This window comes from Dermacentor variabilis, chromosome 4, assembly GCF_050947875.1.
Source record: "Dermacentor variabilis isolate Ectoservices chromosome 4, ASM5094787v1, whole genome shotgun sequence".
Taxonomy (NCBI): Eukaryota; Metazoa; Arthropoda; class Arachnida; order Ixodida; family Ixodidae; genus Dermacentor; species Dermacentor variabilis.
The window spans coordinates 70,457,544-70,476,418 of NC_134571.1; the positions used below are offsets into that span (position 1 = coordinate 70,457,544).

General features: G+C 45.9%; 1 long non-coding RNA gene across 1 annotated transcript in view; it reads right to left on the reverse strand.

The window, feature by feature from the left end:
• Positions 1-16,827, reverse strand: part of LOC142579334 (uncharacterized) — a 128,033-nt gene extending 111,206 nt beyond the window's left edge. The window contains exons 1-2 of the long non-coding RNA XR_012827376.1: positions 16,705-16,827; positions 16,390-16,567 (exon numbers count right to left, since the gene is read on the reverse strand). This is a non-coding gene — a long non-coding RNA (uncharacterized LOC142579334). The remainder of the gene's footprint in view (positions 1-16,389; positions 16,568-16,704) is intronic.
• Positions 16,828-18,875: the final 2,048 nt, after the last annotated feature.

Below are 18,875 nucleotides of genomic sequence, written 5' to 3' on the forward strand. Positions count from 1 at the left end.
GCGAGTTGCGAATGGTCTCCACGATAGTGGTCATTTGGCGAGAAGGGGGCGGACTCCGCGAGGAATGAAAGAGGGAGAGGAAGAAAATAGGGGCGACCAGGGAAAGAACTCGCGTTCGTAGGGAGAGAGAGAGAGTGGGGCGACTTATTTTCACGCCATAGCCTCCAGATATTTTTGCTCCGATAGCGAAGATTAGCGCTCAGAACGATTCGCTTAGGCGGAAAGTATGAGGTCCGCACTTATTCTGGGTGTCTCGGGCATCTCTAGATGGCGCGACGCCTTCTTCCTCCCTTTTTCCTTTCTTTGTGTTCTTTTGTCATCAGCATGATATTGCTTCGTTGAGTGTCTGGATTACGTCTCGCCACTCCACTCAGAATGAAGTCGTTCGGGACGTTGTATGGAATTGCAGTGTTCACGGGACCCCGCTAAACTGCCAATATGACTCTGTCTATTGTCTGTCCAGCTCGACACTGGGCTTCCGGATTTCAGCAAGCGATGTAATATTAACGACTTGTGCGTAGAAGAGCCCCGACGATTGTCTATCGGAGTACTTTGTTGGGCGTAGTGCTCGCGGGTCTCGCATGCACCTATATAGCTGTAATTTTATGCACACACGATTTGCTTTTAGACAAGAATAGTCTGTCTTACGTCCCTCCCGAAAGTGAAAGGCTTGTGGGGTATGTGGGTTATGGAACAAAAACCGAAAGTCAATATCGATGAATAGGAATGGGTTCTTGAGCCCAGTGACTGACCTAACCTCAACCGCCATGGTTGCTCTTTCTTTAGATTGGAACACATTGAATCCGGGCTTTGAGAAACTGTGAATAAGTACTGCACAGTGTGCGAATATTTAATTTTTATAATTGTATCTTATAGGTACCTTAGCGGCAGCATGCTAATGCAACTTATTTGGCAAAAAAACGGGCTCGAAAGAAAGTGAAATTCATTAGCGATGACTCTGCGAGATTGCAAGGTATTTTCAATTTACAGACTCGCGTTCTTTTTTTTTTTTTCGAAGTAGTACAAGTACTAATGAAATACCTATTCAATTACTCACACCACTTACATTTATTGAAGACAGTAGACGAACACACAACCAGACAGCGTAGGGACTTGAACGCAAGCAACTGGGACGGCTCACAACTTCGCGTAAGAAGCGGCGCACATTATTCAACTTAAGTTCATTCCGATGACACTGTTGCTTTGGGCCAGTGGAATCAATGAATCTCCGCTCACGTCGCGTACGACTGCACGCACCTTTCCAACACGTACATGCACTATCGCCCGGCCTGCAATGCGCCCTCACCGAGAAGCATAATTTCCTTTTTTTTTTTGCGCATGTAACATGCTGACAGTAAACTAGCGGCGCGAGCAGCAATACTAAGAAGCTTTGAATTATTTCGCCCAATTATTACTATTATTATTATTATTATTATTATTATTATTATTATTATTATTATTATTATTATTATTATTATTATTATTATTATTATTATTATTATTATTATTATTATTATTATTATTATTATTATTATTGATTTACTTCATAATTCTTAATTTTTCCATTTTTGAAATTGTATTGAAACCTCAGTATATGTTGCCTGTGCCGGATGCGGGCATCGTTCAGCGACGTGCAAGTTGCAGCGGTGCATAGAGAAGCAGCTCTGGCGAACGCACGGGCGTCGACGACGAGCGCGGAAACGCGCAGTAGGCATCCATCTATCAGCCTGCACCACCTTGCTCGCTCGCAGTCCGGTCGCAGTCGCGCTGCGAAGTGCGCGACGGGGTTCGATAAAAAGAAAACCGCGCGCGCTTCCTCCGCCCAAGACATCCGACGACACCGCGGTGTGCCACATCCTGTGCCCCAGAAAGCTTCGCCCGACTAAGGTGACGAAGCTGCTGACATCGGCGTTGGACGGAAACACCGAATCTTTGCGATGCTCGATGGAAGAGGAAACGGTCTTTCCGCAGGAAGATTTTGCCGCCGCCAGCCGGGAGTTCAGTTTCTCTCCTTTTCTTCTAGCACATGCAGTGTCTACGGAATATACCTATCCGAATAGAGAGAGAGAGTGCGGTTGTTGAGGAGGCACGCACGTGCGCGTTCAGTATGGTTAGGTTTTCCAGTATGTGAGCCACGTGACACGCGGGATTCGGGTCGTTCCTCCTATGTTTTCTTTTTTTTTTTTTGGCGAATTGAAGAAACCAAAGTAAAAACGAAAAAGAGAACGCTTGCACTAGCCAAACGTTTTACCTACCTAATAACCCACTGCCCAATCAGATCAAATAAAATCAAGCCGCTTTATTTATTCCAAAGTAAGGTATGGAAATGAAACACCAGGTAAAAAAAAAAGCAGCTTGTTGAGGGCTGGCGACCGTGTTGAGGCTGCAGTGTCACAGTGTCCCGTATGCATACGTGTAGACCTGTGAACTGTAAAATATGTAGTCAACCCGCAAGCGTGAACTCCCGCCTCTCCTTTCCCGGGTGTCGAAAGCATACCACAACCTTTTTATTTTTTGGTTATTTCATCCTGAGCACTCAGGTACCTTTTGCGGTATACAGGCACACGTTATTAATCACGATTTACATTTAGGCGTAGCACACTAGAAGCTACAAACTTGAGAGAGCGGAAATGGATCAGCAGTACAATGTTTTTGAGATAACAGTGACTTTTGCAGAGGGTTTGCTGTTGCCGATTTTGCCTGCTGTAAGAACGTGTCTGAATAGACTTGCTCGAAGCAAGCGTCCGTCTGGAGTACAGCCACTGTCAGAAAATTTCCAAGAATATATTCGGAGACCAGCGAGCGACTCGTCTTCGCGAAGATAATTTTTCCTCAAGTTTGACGCAGCATTCTTGCAATTGTACAATGAGGCGGAATTCCTAAACATTACTAAATATTGGGGAGAGCTGTCAGGTATGCAGATGTCCACAAAATATAATTTTGTAGCATTTTGTCCGGAACCCATTCCTCAGCTGAATGTGATGAACAAACGCACTTGTACACAATAAAGGTCTTCGTTGAATTCTGGGGTACTGAGTGCCAAACTTCGATCTGATTCTGATAGAGCAACTCGGTAGTGGCTAACTGCGGGTCATTTTGGCCACCTGGAGTTCTTTAAGATGCACCCAATGCCCGTTACGCCGGTGTTCTTGCATTCCACCCCCGTCGGAATGCGGCCGCAGCGGCGGGGATCTCACACGCGACCTAGCGCACAGAAACGCACCGCCTGAGCGACTGAGGAGGTGATGGTGGAGACGCCAGCAATGGCCAAGTAGTGTAAACATAAGTCAATATTTGCTCTCTTTCCACTCTCCTCAAGCCTATTTTACGGCTATGTCTGCTACAGGCCCAATGTTCCGGGCATTAACTTTCATTGCTGTCGTTGATTTCTTTGCGCTATAACCGATTAAATTGAGAAAGCGCGGGCTATTACTGAATAACTTGTTGCGCGATCCGGTTCATTGAGATTTTGTGCCGGCAAACATTTTTAAAATTATGCCATCGACAGGCGCATAGATAACCATACGACTGTGTAGGTCATATATTGGACCACCTATAGGTAATGTTGCAGTTTAAAGTACTGCCCCTGACACGAAATGTGTTTCGTTCCTAATGCACGTATGCTTATTAGAATGTTTAATGTCAATGCATGGTGGATAACTTACTTTAAGTAAAAGCAACACTTTCATTTTCAGGCAGCATAGAAGACCTCTCGATACACATCCAAATAGTCCAAAAGAAATAAGTACTAAGCATTCTTTTTTATGTGGAAACCACTTCATCACTAACGTCCAAAACAATCATAAAGATAAGTGGGAAAACGCTCAGAAATGCAGTAACATCGGACCAGTAATTGATAGGAAAAAATTTAGACATCAACAAAACAAAAGAATATGTATACGCATTCTTTGTAGCAAGATTAGCTATCATTCCATGGAAAGCAGTAGTTCGAACCACAACATTGGTGGATACATATTTAGGGAAAAAACAAACCGCCACCAGTCAGCAAATAATTCATTCGTTTACCTAGAGACAGGGCAGAACTAAGCCTGCCCAATCCCGAGATTATTTTTGCGTATACTATAGCCACTACAACCGCAACAAACATAATTCAAGACAGCAATTTTCAAGGATGGCAGCTGGTAGCATCTCGGGATAAGCCCGCTCCGTAATTCTGCGACACCAAACAACGCAAGAGAGCACATACAGAACAGCCATTGCCATTCTACAACATTATAACTAACACGAAGAACACAATAAAAGAATTCTCGCGAATAAACATAGAGGAAACACCGGCGACGCAGATAACCGAGGTCTTCGCATGCAAAAGATTAGCACAAGAAGAAAAACAAAAGAAGAACAAAAACTGACAAAAAGAAGTAATCAGTCTGGTACGGACACCGGTTCCACGAGAAGTCAAAGACTTCGAATGCAAAAGGCCACGGGGAGTTGTTTCTTCAACAGAGAGAGTATAGATAAGTTCCTATAGATAAATACCAAACGAAAACTGACCGAACTGCCCCCAACATGTAAAAGAAAGAGATAAACACTCACTCTTAGCATGCAGTACAGCTCACCTATTGCGAAAGATCGTGCAACGAACATTCCAAGTTAGCTCCGGCATCGACTACTTACGCAAACATTTTTTTTTGAACGAGTAGTTATTCTTATCACATGGTTCGTCATTTGGAAAAGGAGAAATATAGCAGTAGTAAGCTAAAGTTCAAAATTACAGCGTTCTCCACCATGAAAAAAAATTGAACTTAACTTTACTAACGATCTTTTTATCAAACGAATTAGAAAAAGATGGGGAAGCCTCCTTACTACGCCACTGGTACATAAGATATTTAAAAATAAGGGAATTTAAACTTGAGATGCCAGTTATACCGATACTGAAAAAAATAAACACACACACACACACGAATGTGCACAGAATAACAAAAGAATAAACAATGAAAATAAATGTGTTTTGAAGAGTGTTTTACAAATGTTACATAACTTTATTATGTCGTATGTGATAACGTATGATTGTGTTTTGTTGACAAAAAGAAGCAATTTGCAAGCTGTCTGCTACAGCTTATATACATTTGTACAACGCTTTACATGTTTGCGTTATATTTGCATAAGTTGATAAAACGTCGCAAATACAGCTGTGGGTACCTACCCAGTCCGGCATCTATAATGGCCCATGTCGGCGCGGAAGAGGTTCGTTGAAGAGCGACACATTTGTACACATTGCCACCTACTCAGATACCCTATTTGGTCCGACATTTGGTTTCGAGCCCTGTTCCCGCACCACAGCAGCCAGACGCGCTACCCATTCGACCATGGACTACCCAGTGACCCTCGTAGGTAATAAAACGCTAAGGCACAAACGAACATACAAACATACAAAGCACCCGAAACGGGGTGAAGTACCCCAGATACCAACTAAATATTGCCACTCTTGTGTTAGACCGCACAATAACTCATTTATCCAGCCGCAGCACTCTTAAAAATGCGTCCTTTCAACATTACAAAATTAATTTGTTACGCACGATTCACTGAGCATAGGGTCAGAAATCAACGTACGCGAAGTTTCACTGCACAGTTTGTTCGCTCCTCGAAACTGCGTGCATATTTCTGCGTCACTTTGTCTCCGTTAATGACAGCGTGACCTCCCGAATATTACCACTGTGCTCATCTACGCGCACATTCTTCTTATGCCGACAAGTTGTCCAGCGGATAAACCCAGCGCTTCGTTTATGCATGTGCTTCTTTTGTGATTGTAGTCAAGCCCGCGGCGCTGCGCGGTCAGTACAATTTTGAATTTGCCTTGCGGCTCCCTCATCCCCGCTTGCAGAAAAGCTTTCAAACTTCGCCATCAAGTTTTCCTAGGCATTTCTTTTACTGATAGTCGATTTTGAGCCGATACATCAAGTTATTTGGTCGCGGTTCTTCTATATATTCTTACACATGCCGCAAGCATGATGTAAAAGGCCTGTTTCACTGTGACTACATTGGTCATAAATAATTACTACACACTACTGAAGAAATCGCGACATTGCTGGACGGACGATAATTGCTGTATTTTGGCAGTTAACATCATTTAAATAGCACCTAAGAAGTCGGTGCGTGTAGCTGGTGATGAGCAGATATGACGCACATACTAGCCCGTCGCTATGGAAATGTGACAGGTAGTGACAGGTAATCGCGAAGGTCATGCCGAGGAACCATACCGGTTTTCAGTATTCTGGGTTGTGCGTCATTTCCGGAAAACGGAAATGGTGGCCTGTTCTTTTTTTCTCTTCTTCTTTAATGGGATTTTGGTGTCAATAACATCTGTCTTTAAGAGCGTGTTGTCTTTCATCTGCTCTTAACCTAAGTTGAAATTTTTGCACGGAAGCTCCTTCACAACTGCAGTTTCTATAATTCGGGTTTTTATACGCGATTCAATATTTTGTTGAATTTAGCCTTTAACCAACCGGGAATGCCCCTACTGCATCTTCATTCTTTCAACTTTGAAGACGCGTCAGCCTAAGCATCCTTTCTTTCCACTAGCAGCGTCGAGAGAAGTGCACCGTTGTTCCCCAGCAGATGAATTGAAAGCAGCGGTGAGTGGGCGTCGATTCTTACGCTGTGAATTGCAAATAAGCAGACGGACGAGGGGGAAGGCAGGCAATACGCGAGCCCATTGTGCGCGTGGTTCGAATTCGACATTGAACTCGAAGTAAATGCATTAGACACTCTAGCCGTGTCGCTCACGTGGCATTCTGCCCGACGCGATCTTCGTCATTCTTCTAGCAATGTTTGAACTTTGCCGCCGACTCTCCCTATCCTATAGATCTTGCTCGTTTAAAATAACCGCTGTCGTATCTTGCAACACCGTATAAAAGAACAACATAGACGGTTCTTTCTTTTTCTTTTTTTTTTCTTCCTCCCAATTTCTGCCGTGAATGTCGTTCGCTACGCTGTAGTCCTTGGGAAGCGCGTGCATTAGGCGCGGGGAAGTGCTATCATCTCCACTTTTCTTCACTTCCACGTCATTGACGTTTTTCTTCTTCTTCTTTCTTTTTTCGGCTTAGCGGAATCCACTGAAGAAACACCACCGCCTCGCGATGTCAATAGGAAGCGAGCAATTAACGCTCCTAAAGGTTCCGCGGCTGGCGTTTGACGAGGCGTGCCTTTTCTTTACAGCTTCTCTCCCGTCGCTGGCGTCCGTTCACTTCGTACATTTAGCCACAATGGGCGCAGTAATGGCACCCAGCCGATGAGTTTCGGGACAGGGGAGGCGGCGGTGGGGAGCTTCTAAGGGCGTTCGACGGGACTGAACACTTTCTGCGCTCAGTCACCGCCTCGGGGCAGGACCACACGCAGAAAACGCAGTGTCGTAGGAGGCGGCAAGCCTTGTTGTTGTGTTTGCAGCCGTTGTGCTCTGCACTCCTCTGCTTCTGCCCTGCAACGACGTGCTGCAGCAAGCTGCGAAGGCAACAATGCGACGTGCAGTATAGGGAATTGATCATCGCTCTGGGTAAACATTATCTGCCGCATGACGGCAAGAGGAAAACACCATGGTAAAGGGCGCTTTGTTGTTTTCTTCTTCCGCAAAGTTCTTGGTACAAGTACATTTTTTTAGGGTGGGGGAGGGGAGGGGGCGGTGGACCTGCCGCAAGGCACATGGGCAATAAAACAAAATCCGATAAATAATAGTCGCTATGCATGGTGCAGGAGCTGCAGCATTACATCTGGAAATTGATTGTATGTCCCCCAACGGGTGTATTTTTCAAGCATATAGTCTCGTCGCTGCATGGACTTAGCGTACGCGAAGCTTTCGGTATATATAGAATTGCGGCGCAGTAGTGTTTCTGTCTTTTCTGCGCATGGATTTTTAGGGTCATTGACATTTTGAGAAAACAGTCAGCGGGCTTACCAAGTATGTCGCAGCTGCCAACATCTCCTTAAAAATCGAGCGCACCATGTCATTGTAACTATTTTCTTAGCGAGGCCATTTAATACGAAGACACTCACTGCTGAATGAGGGGGAAAATGTCCACTGAGAAAACTCCAGCGGGAAGTGTTCACAAGAAGCTTGTGCACAGAGTTCACCGGCGCCCAGTGCAATATAACTAATAATTGAATAGGGACCAAACATAGTCCCAATACTAAATGTATACTGTGTGCCAATCGTAGGTGAAATTTAAAAATTTGGTTAGTAGATGACCATTTGAATTTTTCGTCTTGTCACTAATTGGAAATGACACCAAACAATTACATACTGTGACATTTATACTGAAACTGTAACATTTATACTGAAATTATATAGTGAAACAATTACATATACTGTAAGCAATTACTAATCTGTTAATGCCGATAGATGACAATGAAACCTTGAACGAGCAGAGTGAGTACTTTAGAAAGCTTCAAAAGGTACGAAGTTTGGGCGCAATAGGGGCTCAAATGAAATACTGAAATAGCGCTAATTCTAGCCCATCACTCATGCATCACAGAGAGAGTAAGACGAAAGTTGTATAAAAACTGAAAGTCGGATCGAAACAAAGATTAGCAGTATGATGGACAAATTGTACAGTACATATGCAGACCAAAACTTGGATCGAAATAAAGACTTGCAGGTGTACTAGGGACATATTGCACAGTATCTGTGTAGTCAACCACTTAGTGCCCAAGAACTTGTCACAAAAATGGCGATCTGCTGAACAAATTATAAATGAATAACATTGATCGTCAAATACTTCCGCGTAATAAACAAGGGACGAATGTAGAAGAGGCATACACAGCGCTGACTACACAGCGCTTCTACATTCGTTCCTTGTTTTCTTACGTACTGGTATTCGACGGTCATGAATAACCAGCTAGCTCAAATTTCAGCTATCGTCACTAACATTGAGTCAAAGCATATTTCTAAAGCACAGAAGTAAATGTTTGATGCAGAGAGATTGCAAAAGCATAGTTATATTATTATACGAAATTTTATGGACGTCGAAGGCACTAAATTGGAAATATGTAATTGTCGCCTTAGTGAGGACTGCATGCACTCAGCGGTGGCCACGGAACAAACACGACCTGAGCCGTGAGTTTCGTCGGTATGAAATAGCCTCCAGAGGGCATGGTGCGTCACAGTGGCATGATCGTTTATGAGTAGAAAGTGCGGCAACTTCACCGGTTTCCGATCAATAATTTAGCAAAGTCTTATGTGTTCGCTAAGATATTAGAAAAGAGGTCGGCGCATTCTTCTACAATGAATGCGCCTTTCGCAGCGAATGCTATAATGTAAAAACCTGCGTGGCCTTTTTTCGCCAATCTGTGCTACGCGGCCACTTGACCGGGGCCTTCTAAATCATCGAACAGGCCGGCCATTAGTTGTTTGGTGTTCGTGCTGAGATCAGCCACAAACCGTGCTAATTAAGCAATGCATACCTCATACTATCACAAGGGGCACTTGCGGAGCTGTTTAACAAAGGTGTGTGTGTGTGTGTTTGCGAGAGAGAGGCTCTTTAATGAAGACTGGAGAGGTAGGTATTCCTGGCGGCATGTCTAGCATGGTACTCAAGGTTATTGCCATGATGAATGAAAGGATGCACACAGGACATACGACAATTAATGCACACATACATTATTAAAGTATCTTGTTGAGAATTGAGAAAAATTAAAAACAGCTTCATAGCGTGGGACGCACAGCCGGTATTACTCCACGGCCAAAGTACATGATGCAGCTTAAGGTGTGAAAGATGAGATGCATTTAGCGCGGTCATTCATGTGGCCCTTTAGAGTGCGAGGAGATGGAAATTGCAGATCAAGGATGTACATGAATTTGGTATTCATAACTAGTTAACTTGAAGCACGAAGAAAAGACAGGTACGCACAGGACGTACACGGTCCTTCAGCCGCATTGGAGGGAATGGCCATGTGTACACAAGAACGACAGGGTGCATATGCACGCACCGCGCTGCCGCGGGTAGGCAGGCTTGGAACGAGGTCAACATCCACAAAGATCCATTATGTACTTTCCACGAAATTGTTTCCCATTATCAACTAGGCAGGAGGACATTTCCACCCCCTCACCCCAAATTGAAAAAACCCCAGGCTACCACACTCAGACTCCTGCAAACCCGTTCGTATCCCACTCCTCGATCCCTTAACAAGATAGATCCTGAACACTCACAGTCGTGCCCCAAATGTGGTCATGACTCATGCTCTTTTGACCACAGGCTCTGGCTGTGCCCAGCCCTTAATGCCTCTCCACCCATCACGAAAGAACAATGGCAGGAATTTCTCAAGAGCAGCAATCTCCGCATTCAACTCCAGGCTGTCCAGAAGGCCCACGACATTGCGGCGGGACTTGATCTCCCGGTCTCATCGTGGGCGGAGCCATCGACTTCATCTTCGGGAGCCTTCGCTTTTGGCTCCCCAAGATCTCAGTCCCTCAGGACTCAAATAAAGTTCTTGTCATGTCATGCATATGCGCTTGTATACGATGGCGGGTTTGACGGGCATACGAGCATACTTGGAGCTTTGAAAATAATAAAGCCTGAGTGAAGGGAAACTAGTTCGCATCACCAATGAGTGTTTTTATGAAAATGAGAAGGAAGGAAGGAAAAAGTGTAGAAGGAAGGCAGGGAGGTTAACCAGTGTAGCCTAACCGGTTTGCTACCCTACACATGAGAGCGGGATGGGGGGGATGAAAGATGGGAGGAGAGAGAGAGAGCACATAACAAAGCAAACACATCGTCAGTTACAGTCCGTCACTCTTGCGCGGTACGCAACATCACTGTCACAGCCGCTTGTCCAAGCCCGTATCCTTCCTAAACCGAAGTAGTCCCTTCGTCGCTTTCAGCTGCGATGTCTTCTGTTGGCGATATGTGAAAATGGTTGCAACTGACAATGGTCTATTGTCCAGGTGCGCTAGAACGGACGCCATGGACTGTCTCGGAACATTATATTCAGGACAGTCGCACAGAATGTGTTCCAGCGTCTCCTCGCAAAGACAGGCATTGCAGAGAGCGTTGTCGGCCATTCCAATGCGAAACGAGTAGGATGAGAAAATCACTCTTGGCATTGCCAGGCCAGTTTTATTTCCGGGTATCTAGCTATATAGCTATCTAGCTATATAGCTATCCCACCAAAAAATATGGGGTTATCCCAAAGACGGTGAAATCAAAAGCATGTGGGCCGATCCCTAAGAAGTGCAGCCTAAAATATTACAGCTCCCCCGTAATCGAGAGTAGATGTAAGCATGAAATGGCTATCGGCAAAGCATATTGGTATGATACTAGCCACAGTCTTAAAATGGGTATAGTGCATGTCCGCAATGGCACAACCTACCACGCCACTACCCACCACACCACGCCACACCACGCCACATTACACGAACCTGGTATGAACTGAACCTCATCGCAAGTGTCGTCTGGGTCAAGCAGCCATCCGCGGTGCACCGTACGCTGCCGGATTGGTCACGCAGCGTGGCGCCATCTCTCGAGCCGGCGCAAAACCCGTGCCGTGGAACTCACGGACCGCTCGTGTTGAACAGGCAACCCTGCCTCAGCGCCAAAAGATCACAATCAAGTGTATGGTGCCCTGTATCTGCCTTTTGAACGTCGCCCCCCCCCCCCCCCCCTGTTGGAAATGACAAATAAAACTTCAGCGTACTAGAATATACAGCTTGGGTGGTATCGTGAACAAACCTTAGAAAGAACTCGGAAGCAAAAATTGTTTTGCTTGTTTGGGCAGCAACTAGTGCAGTAATGCGGTCCTGTACAACGGGTTGGAGGCCACATTTTCATAAGTTTTGGCTGGTTGCCCAGATGATCTCGTTTTGTTCTCGCAACTTGTTCGGGTAACGGCTCTGGCTCAAGGTAACTTGAAGGTCGCCGATGATGGGAGCCAAAAGCTTTTCATGCTTAATGTGCATGACTCGCATGACTTTGGTCTACTAGGTATGCGTCACTGGGTGTGTACCGCTCTTCTATGGAGCTCTTTGACGCCAACTTGGTTCACTGTGCATACTCCATGGGCATGGCCGCACTTCACGGTGGCGCCGCCAGAAGGCGCAACGTGTCGAGATGGGAAGCACGAGAGAGGAACCCGGCTGCAGTACCCGCCTAGCATATGACGCGTTTCGTCTATTAGGAAGTTGTACAGTCATCATAGAGGAGTTCTGTCCGAATGCTTTCCTTTGGGAAGTCCCTGAAAAAATTCCTGAGTAAACCTTCCATATTCGTTTCGGCAGGACAATACGGCTTCATTATAGTAAGGCGCTGCCGCGTCTTTACGGCCTTACTGATTCCACGGCTTCTCACAAGTGAAGGAGCGATCTTTATTTGATATAGAAGTCCGTTTCACTCACAAAAAGGACCGTCATCAAAGCCATGTATAAAAACGATATAAAGCAGAAAAACGATGAAATGCAGGGAGAATAACAAAGCTGGAAGTCTGTTCAGTTGTTAACACGGCGCTGTAGCCCATGCAGTGGTTATGGCGCGGCGCCATAACCACTGAGCTCGAAGCCATATGAGCTCGAAGCCATGCATGTTCCACCCTGGCAGCTGCGATGCATTCGGATGGGGGCGGAATGCAAAAATGCTCGCTTATCGTGCATTTGGTGCCTGTTAAAGAGCCCAAGGTGGTCAAAATATATCCGGAGCACCCCACTACGGCGGGCCTGATAATCAGATAGGTACGTGAGACCCCACAATTATTTTCCCCCGTTGCTTTCCTTTGCTCAGTGCGGGGTAGCAAACCGGACGTGCGTCTGGTTAACATCTCCTACCTTTTCTTACTTATATACATCTCTTTAATTCTCTCATTTTTAGATGTGGTTGTATGAGGTGCTTGATAATAATAATAATATTTGGGGTTTTACGTGCCAAAACCACTTTCTGATTATGAGGCACGCCGTAGTGGAGGACTCCGGAAATTTTGACCACCTGGGGTTCTTTAACGTGCACCTAAATCTAAGCACACAGGTGTTTTCGCATTTCGCCCCCATCGAAATGCGGCCGCCGTGGCCGGGATTCGATCCCGCGACCTCGTGCTCAGCAGCCCAACACCATAGCCACTGAGCAACCACGGCAGGTGAGGTGCTCGATGAGGTGCCTCGATGAGATGCCAGTACCTTCTCGGCGCGTAATGTCGAAGAAACGTATTTAACATACAATTGGGGTTATAGTTAAACGGTAGCGTAACATAGTTTCACTACCGCTAGCCACAACACTGCGCTGAGATATGCCGTTTCGTACTTAGTGGAAAGATGGTTCCCGCCCATGGCCTCGTCGGAGCTGTGGGGAAAATTATGGATTTGGAGATATTGAGGGCACACGGCCAGGCAGCTTTGGGACGGGAAAATGACTGCTCCCTAATAGTTTTTAGACCTTCCTGCTTCTAGCCGCTAAAGTGTACTCACGCAGCTATAATCAGTAATCAATCCTCTTTGTTTCTTTCCCTCTCCCGCAAATGTCGCTCGCGTGGCGTATTCCTGCCACATAAGGCTGGCACAGCCGCCGTACTAACACATGCTGTCTATTCAAGTTGACTTATGGGGCGTCAGCGCAGCTCACGTGCACGAACGACCATGCGCTGGTTCACCTGCCTGGCGATAGACAGAGAGCGCGCGCGGCTTTTTGCGACCGGAGTCACAGAGGCGAAACGGAGTCAGGGTGAGATAATGAAACATAGTGGGGGCAAACAGTAGCAGCCGAACGCGAGCTTTCACCGCCGCTGCCAGCTACGCAAACTTAGACGGGGCGCGGATCAGTGCCGCGAATAAACGCACCCGCGTCCGCGCACTTACTATGTGAACTCAGACAAGTGCACAACGCACAGACACACGCACACAGGCAAGCATGCACGCAAGTACGCATAGGCGAACTCTCGCTCGCACGCGCCAATAGCAGTGACGGTACGGCCGCTCTCAATTCGCAGTTTTCCAACTGCTTCCCGAGCAAACAAGACGAGGGACTACTGTAACGGAAGTAGGCCCAGGCGGCGCGGCAGCTGTGACGCTCGCGAGAGCACTGTGCTTGCGTTCTAACTGGGTGCGTACGCATGGTTCACCTTAATTCGTGGGAAAGCTTGGGCACACGATGCAAATAAAGCACCCGCACGTTCATCGCTGTTACGGTATATACTTGTGCGGCAAGTGCCTCGCGAAAAATAATTTTACTTCGAGAGGCACGCATGCAGCCGCCAACAAGTGAAACAGTGTTGCACAAGGACAGGTGCTACGAGAGTCAGCCCCAAGCTTCGTTGATTACGAAGAAATTCGAAGCTCTGTTTGGTCCAGTTGCTCTGCCTCTCTCAGTGCAGACGACTCTCATACATCGGTAGACAGACAGAAAAAGAGATTTATTGACAAGGCCCTAAGAAGCCCTGCCCTATCGGTAGATGAACCATAATGGATACGAGCAACAACTTTAGCAGCTATACCTTTCTCTTCATTTTCTCTCTGTCCATTAATTGCTGGGAGCTCTTCAAGAAATCAAGGCTAGCTAGTGTTTAGCTGTCGGCGGCTAATGAGTCAAAGTAGAGGTAGCCATTAACGAGTGGTCATATGATAAAGTTGAAGAAGTTTTCAAGCGTCCTGATCTGTTGAGACAACGTTGTTAAAAAAATTAAATTACGGGATTTCAGGTACCAAAATCATGATATGATTATGAGGCACGTCACAGTGAGGGACTCCGGAAATTTGGAACACCTGGGGTTCTTTAATCTGCACCTAAATTGAAGTACACGGGTGTTCTCGCATTCCGCCCCCATTGATATGCGGCCGCCGTGGTCGAGATCCAATCCCGCGGCCTCGTGCATAACAGCCCAACGCCATATCCACTATGCAACCACGGTGGGTGCACAACGTTGTTAATCTGTTGTGCAGGGTAATGTTGTGCAGGGTAATGTTGTGCAGGGCTATTGAATGTCTGCACATGTAGCACATTCAGTAATATATAAAGCTATTGAAAGAGTATTATGCATACATACAACGTTTTCAGTAAATGGCGAACATCCAAGAGATGCTTCACTCGAGGAACCACATGAAGCTTCACTTGGGAAGCATTGTCATTTATCACGTAACCTTTACCAAGTCTTCTTTCACTTTTCGAGAGCTAGCGCATCCCACTTGACGCCAAAAAGCACCTCCGTAATACTTCATAAGGATGTAGTTCAGGCACATTGAGTCAAGTGTATTCTTCCAAAGACGAGAGCCCCCTCCCCACCAGCCCTCTTTCCTTCTTGCTTGTTTGTGTTTTATTGCATCTTTGTGTCCAAAGCTGCAATAAACGTTCGCAGACATGTAAGAACTATGTCTACTTAATGATACAAGCCTATATAACGCACCTTTTTTTTTTCGTGTCTTACCGCAATGAATGCATAAGTTAAGAGCACAACGGCATCCGAACTACGCCCCGACAAAGAGCTAGAAATAAGTACGCGACGGAAAGTTTCTGCCTTTTCAGTGAGGCGAGAATAAGCACTCGACGCGCATGGTTGGACCCGCCTCACGTAAAGCTCGCGCGAAACAGAGCTAAAACGACCGCGAGAGAACCGTTCACGCTTCAGATAAACCGGCGGGTGTTTCGCGAGCTCGAATTCTCGGCATTCCTCCAAGCCACAGCGTCGGCTCGCGCCAGCCGCTGCTGGAAATGAAACACAAATTGCCGTCATATACGCCTCTCCGTATGGCGTCTGGCTACACACTCTCAACGCGGCCGCCTTTGAAATGCAAGGGATCTGGCGCACAATGAAAGCCACCTGTTGCGCTTGGAACACCAACCCGTTTCATCTCGGTGTCGCACATCGTTTTTCCTCCTTCAACTTCCTTTCAACTGCTGCTCGTTTAAGCGTTCTAAGCTTTTTCTTTCTTTCGTATTCTTCCGTTCTCAGCGCACTCATGACACTAAACTTTCGAAGCCAGTGTTTGCAAGCCTTATTGCTGAAACTACTGAGGACCTCTCCACGTGTTCTTTGATTGACGAGGTGTGCGTTTCAAGCTATATAGAACATGCCGCGAGCCGTGTGGACACGGATAATACGGCCGGGCGCACGGAAGCGTGGCTCACTCCTGTCAGTGCTTTAATACACTCCGCCAAGGAAAGAAAGCGTGAGAATATACGCGGCAAGCCGTCGAGCATGGCTGCGTCAAGGTGAATTCGGCGAAATATCTTCCAGGCGTTTGCTACGAATAAAATCGCGCTAAAGTAAACGTTAAAAAAGGAACTATATTCGGTGAGAGAGCACAAACAGGAGAATGAAAAGAAAGGCAAGAAACGAGAAAATAAAAAAAAAGAAGAGAAAACGAAAGAAGACAGAATGACGAAAGGAAGACATAAATAAGAAGAAAGGGAAATAATGAAAAAAGAAAGGAAAAGAAGAAAGCATGCTCACATTGAAAAGTACACTCACTCTTTGCCTCACATCTGCTAATGCACGAGTGCCCCGGAACGCTTAGCATGTTCACGTGCTGGCAGGCTGAGAAATTCGCACACAGTGAGTTCGCCACACGGACCATAACATCTTCCCGCTCATCTGATGCAGCCCTTACGGTTTTAGTTCGCTCGCCCACTCATAGTTGTTCATAGCGCTGGGAAGAGCGAAAAGGAAAAAAAAATGTGGAAGCCTTATGGCCTTTACAAATGCTTAGACATAAGGGAAGCGCAGCACGGTATAACGTAAATACTCCTAAAATGAAAAATAAAGTGTTGCTTCAAACACACGCACCACATACTGGGCGCTTTCTTCCGACGCAAGGAGCAAGGAAGATGAAGTGGTGCTTCGAGGTGGATGCGCGCCCGCGCATTAGCTGCTCCCCTGTATGCACGGCTGAGCAGGAATTTAAGCGCTTCTATTATTCGCATTGTTCGAGAGCAGTAGGGATGATTATGCGCACCTTTTATGCTGGTCTCTGTACAGATGCAGTGCGAAACACCTTTCTTTCTTTATCCGAGTGCCGAGCAACCGCGCAACAAAAGGTGCCTGTCTTTGAAGCAAAGGAGCTTGGCGGAAGACACGCCTCGTGTATCTTGTAAAACCCTGTGTATAGTCGGCAAGCAGTGCAGAACGCTGCACATTCGTTTGTGTTAGTTGCACGCAGTTTGGGACCGAAATCAACGGAAAAAAGAGCGCCGCAAGAGATGGCAGGTCGAACAAAGCCCTATAGCTGCTACGCAGTTAAATACACTTCCCTGCCTAACTGCGCACGCTACGAAACCTGTGCCTTCAATCACTGAGCGGTTATAATTTCATTTATGTTACGTTATGGAGCTGTAAATGCTTATTTTAAATACTAAACGAGAAACACTACAGCGCCCATATGCAATAACGCCAAAATTCATTACTGTTGCATGGCCAAGAATTTTGTACATTGTCCCTACGTCCATTTGTCGAACTTTACCACAGTGCACCAGCTTAACTCAATGGGCAACATTTAAAAATATTATATTTCAAAAGGTAGCCATAATTTCGGCAACTTTCAGTTAACAACGCTGCAAGTGTTACGCCCTTCTAATAACATGCGTATTTACGGTACTTACATGTAGTTTCCTTGTGGCGTTATAGCCGCGTTTTAACTCTGACCAGACGATCGCAAAATGACGCCGGTTCTCTGCTCCTGGCAAAAAGAAAGCGTAGTGCTACTCAATCGCACAGTTTCGATCACTGCACCCTGTTAACTTGCCTTTCTGTAGCACGGTGATGTAAAAGTCAACCACAGCTGCTTCGTTTTCGTTCTTCGTTGCCAAGCGAACCTATTGCACGCTTCCCTTGTGTGTCTCAAATGAATCGGTGGCCTTACGTAAATGGACGCTTTGCGCAACTCAATTTGTTTTGCAGCCGAAAGCTCGGCTTATGCCAGACATCTGCGCGCGACTGGCGCACCTACTTGAAGGAGCAGCGATGGCAAACGGTGAACCAGTATACAGTACTAGTTGATATGCGGCTTTTATTAATGCACAAACATTATATGTCCCATCAGGCAGGAAAGCCGGCGCTGTCCGCAACTGGTGGTAATGAAAGATCATCATTATCATCATAGACGTCATCAGCGCCTTCTATGACGTCAGTAGTAATACAGAATTGTACAAGAGTAAGCTGATTTAGGGTGGAGTAAAGTTTATTAAGGTAAGGTAAAGTGAATGAAGATGAATTAAAAGGTATTAAGATGTATTAAAGTGGTTTAAGGTGGATTAAGGTGGAATTATGTAGAGTAGGTAAGGACGCGTGACAATTTATGACGTCACGTATCACGGACGTAACCAGGTAATCAGAAGTCATAATGTTTTCGCATTCCAATCAGGTAAGGATACTTAAGGGACTGTCAATTTTGTATGTGTTGTACACAGGAGCGCTTGAGGGGAGTTCCACAACAGTTTTCGTGCGGCGAAGGCCGGCATGCGGCCGCCCGCTTGCTAGCATTTAGTATTATCATTATTATTTATTCTTAAAACATATATGCACTAGACAGGAAAGGGAAAGCGAGGAGCAGGCTGGTGCCTGCCACCGGAAGGGGCACAACGTCTGCATTATTAATTAGAAAAAAACAGCCACAATACTAAATTGTTGCTTTGAAACGTATTGTTAGAATTCTAAAATAGAATGTGTCTTGCGTATACTTCATTCGAACAGAATACAAATTCATTGTGTGTGTGTTTATTTTTTAACCAGTAATTCACAGTTTTCGTTTCTCACGTCGTGTTTCACCAGCTTCACGTTGGAGGTCATTTAGGAGTTTGTACAGGTACGGCATAAAATACTGGATGTAGCGACGCACAGTGAGCACGTGCCGGCGCCGTTGGGGATGAATCATCGCAAAGAACAGGCAGTAAACAGATACGTAGTACCTCTAAAGGTTGGCGAATTCGCTTGTGCTTTTTGGCTGTCTTTTGATTCATCAG